We start from the raw sequence: 4,647 nt of genomic DNA, 5'->3' as shown, positions 1-4,647 counted from the left end.
ACTATGTCTTCTAGAATTTAAGAAAACTATACTATTCTTTCAGTTTACATTAGAAGAATTTCCCCCTGTCCCTTTCCTCACCTCCAATACTCTCAAGCAAACTTTGGGAGTGAGCACATGGGGAGAGTGGAGACTTGGCTCAATGAAGAATGTGAGCAGAAAATCATGTGTTACTTAAAATTATTCCTTTCTAGTGATGACCAAGTCTTTGGTACTACATCAGGCTTGTCTGCTTCTCTTTCACTCTTTAAATTGTGGCATATCTTACACATATGGAAAAGTCAAAATTATATAAAGACTCTCAACCCAGATATAATGTCCACCACCCAGATATAATGAATATTTATATTTTGCAATATTTATTATTAAAAATAAAGTCCCCCCCCAAAAAAAACTAAAAATAAAGTTAGACATCTCATTCCCCTACTTCTTTCTGGAGAGATAGCTCCTATGTTGAAGTTTTGTGTGACTCAGTTGCATGTTTTTACAACTTGGTCACACATTTGTGAATACATAACTGTATAGAACATTAGATATATAACTATATCGATATTAAAATATTAGTTATATATAACATTGGTTTGTATATCATATTGGTTTGTGTCTTAAAATTGTACATGAATGGTATCACACTTTATCAATCAATAATTTCCTTTCTTTGCTCAAGAAAAATGTTTTTGAGCATTATTAATTTTGATGCATATACAATTTAAATAATTAATTTTAATTTCTGTGTAAATATACCACAACTTACCCATTAGCTCATGTCCATGGGCATTTAGATTGTTTCAGTTTTTTTGCCATTACTGTATCTCTAATGGATATTGCTTTTTGGATCTTAAAATTAAGCAGTTTTTCTGGGTTAATTCTAGAAGTGAAATTGCTGGGTCATAGAATATACACATCTTTAACCTCACTCAATATTGCCAAATTACTCTAAACTTTTGTGCCAACTTTTACTCCCTCATTCTCTCCAAACATTTAGTATTGCCAGTCTTTTTTGATAATCAGATGAGTGTCAAGTTATTATTTTAAAATCTGAATTTTTCTGATTATTCAAGAGATTGAGCATCTTCTACCTGATTATTGATCATTTTGGGAGGGTCCTTGTGTATGACTTGCCTTTTTACATTTTTTGGTTAATTTTAACAATATTTGTTCTACCAATCCATGAGCATGGAATGTCTTTCCATTTCTTTGTGTCATCTTCAATTTCTTTCATCAGTGTTTTATAGTTTTCAGAGTACAGATCTTCTACCTCTTTGGTTAGGTTTAGTCCTAGGTATCTTATGGTTTGATGCAATTGTAAATGAGATTGGGTCCTTGATTTCTCTTTCTGCTTTTTCATTATTGGTATAGAAATGCAACAAATTTCTGTACATTGATTATGTATCCTGAGACTTTTCTGAATTCCTGTGTCAATTCTAGCAATATTTTGGTGGAATCTTTTGAGTTTCCTATTCAGAGTATCATGTCATCTGCAAATAGTGAAGTTTTACTTCTTCCTTACTGATCTGGATGCCTTTTTGCTGTCTGATTGCTGAGGCTAGGACTTCCAGTGCTGTGTTAATAACAGTAGTGAGAGTAGACATCCCTGTCTTGTTCCTGATCATTGAGGAAAAGCTTAGTTTTTCTCCATTGAGACTGATATTAGCTGTGGGTTTTTCATACATGGCCTTTATTATGTTGAAGGATATTCCCTCTAAATCTTCTTAGTTGAGGATTTTTTTTATCCCGAATGGATATTGTACTTTGTCACATGCTTTTTCTGCATCTGTTGAGAGGATCATATAGTTCTTATCCTTTCTTTTATTAATGTAGTGTATCATTTGATTGATTCATGGATATTGAACCACCTTTGCAGCCCAGGAAGGAATCCCACTTGGTTGTAGTGAATGATTTTCTTAATGTACCATTGACTTTGATTTGATAGTATTTTGTTGAGAATTTTTGCATCCGTGTTCCTCAGAAATATTGGTCTTAGTTCTCTTTTCTAAGGGAGTCTTTGATTTCAGAATCAGGGTAATGCTGGCCTAAGAGAATGAGTTTGGAAGTTTTCCTTTCATTTCCATTTTTTGGAATAGTTTGAGAAAATAGATATTTGCTCTTCATTAAATGCTTGGTAGAGGGGTGTCTGGGTGGTACACTGGATTAAGTGACTGATTCTTAATTTCAGCTCAGATTGTAATCTCAGGGTTCTAAGATTGAGCCTTGTCAGGCTCTGCACTCAGCAGGGAGTTTGCTTAAAAGATTCTCTCTCCTTCTTGCTCCACCCATCCTCCTTGTGCTTGCTCACATGCAGATGCTCTCTCTCTCTCTCTCAAATAAAGTAACACATCTTTAAGAAAAAAAATTAATGTTTTGTAGAATTCCCTTGTGAAGCTGTCTGGCCCTGGACTTTTACTCATTGGGAGATTTTTGATTACTGATTCAATTTCTTTGCTAGTTATCAGTCTGTTCAAATTTTCTATTTCTTCCTGTTTCAGTTTTGGTAGTTTATATGTTTCTAGGAATTTTTTCATTTCTTCTAGATTGTCCAATTTGTTGGCATATAATTTTTCATAGTATTCTCTTATCATTGTTTCTATTTTTGTGGTGATGGTTGTTATTTCTCTTCTCACATTTGTGATTTTATTTATTTAGGTCTTTCTCTTTCCTTTTTATAGGTCTGGCTGGGGGGTTTATGCATTTCATTAATTTTTTCAAAGAATCAACTCTTGGTTTCTTTGATCTGTTCTACTGGTTTTTTTTTTTTTTTTTTTTTTTTAGTTTCTATGTCATTTATATCTGCTTTAATCTTTATTATTTCCCTTCTTCTGCTGGCTTTAGGCTTCATTTGTTGTTCTTTTACCAGCTGATACAGTTGTAAGATTAGGTTGTATATTTGAGATTTTTCCTGCTTCTTGAGGAAAAGAATTGCTCTGTACTTTTGCTCTGTACTTTCTTCTTATGACCACTTTTGCTGCATCCCAAAGGTTTTGAACCATTGTGTTTCATTTTCATTGAAATGAAATGTCAAGTTTCCATGTATTTTTAAATTTCTTCTTTGAATTACTGGTTGAAAAAAGATTTTTTTAAAATGAATTCCTGGTTGACCCGTTCATTCTTTAGTAGCATGTTGTTTAACGTCAACATATTTGTGATCTTTCCAATTTTTTTTTCCTGTGGTTGACTTCATGTTTCATGTAGTATGGTCTGAAAATATGCATGGTATCATCTCAGTCTTTTTGTACTTGTTGAGGCCTGACTTGTAACCCAGTATGCAATCAATTTTGGAGAATGTCCCACGTGCACTTGAGAAAAATGTGTATTTTGTTGCTTTAGGATGAAATGTTCTGAATATATATGTGAAGTCCATCTGGTCCAGTGTGTCATTCAAAGCCAATGTTTCCTTGTTGATTTTTTTGCTTTATCTGTCAATTGTGGTATGTAGCATGTTAAAGTCCCCTACTAGTATTGTATTATTATCAATGAGTTCCTTTATTTGTTATTAATTGTTTTTTATATTTGGGTGCTCCCATGTTGGGGACATAAATACTTACAGTTGTTAGATCTTCTTGTTGGATAGTGCCCTTTATTATAATATTGTGCCCTTCTTCATCTCTTATTAGAGCCTTTAGTTTAAAATCTAGTTTTTGGAGATAAGTATTGCTACTTTGGCTTTCTTTTGACGTCCATTTGCATGATAAAAGTTTCACCATATCTCATCTTCAATCTGCAAGTGTCTTTGTGCCTTAAATGAGTCTCTTGTCAGCAGCACACAGATGAGTTTTATTTTTAATCCAATCTGACACCCCATGTCTTTTGGTTTGAGCATTTAGTCCATTTACATTCAGAGTAATTATTTTTTTTTAATTTTTTTTTTTATTTTTATTTATGATAGTCACACACACACAGAGAGAGAGAGAGGCAGAGACACAGGCAGAGGGAGAAGCAGGCTCCATGCACTGGGAGCCCGACGTGGGATTCGATCCCGGGTCTCCAGGATCGCGCCCTGGGCCAAAGGCAGGCGCTAAACCGCTGCGCCACCCAGGGATCCCTACATTCAGAGTAATTATTGATAGATCTGTAGTTAGTGCCATTTTATTACTTGTTAAGTCATTGTTTCTGGAGATTTCTTTTTTCCTTTTTAGTCTTTGTCTCTTTTAGTCTTTCTTTCCTACTCAAAGAGTCTCCTTTAATTTTTCTTGCAGGGCTGGTTTAGTGGTCATGAACTCTTTTAGCTTTTGTTTGGGAAATTCTTTACCTTTTCTTGTATTCTGAATGACAGCCTCACTGGATAGAATATTCTTGGCTGCAAATTTTCCCCATTCAGCACAATGAATATATCATGCCTTTCTCTTCCAGCTTGCTTAGTTTCTGTGGAAAGATCTGCAGCTAGCCTAATGATCTTCCCTTGTAAGTAGGGACTTCTTTTGTCTTGCTATCACTGTATTTTGCAAATTTAAATACAGGATATCTTGAATCAAAATACAGGATATTTTGATCCAAGTTCCCTGGATTTATATGTCAGTTTCCTTCCCCAGGTTAGGGAAGCTTTCAGCTATTATTTCCTCAAATAAACCTGCTCTCTTCTCTCTCTTCTTCTGGGTCTTCTATGATATGAAGAGTTCCCTAAGTCTGCTCTCATGATTCTTCTTTCTTTTG

This window comes from Canis aureus, chromosome 4 (genome assembly GCF_053574225.1).
Source record: "Canis aureus isolate CA01 chromosome 4, VMU_Caureus_v.1.0, whole genome shotgun sequence".
Classification (NCBI taxonomy): Eukaryota; Metazoa; Chordata; class Mammalia; order Carnivora; family Canidae; genus Canis; species Canis aureus.
Note: the sequence above shows the minus strand (reverse complement) of the source record.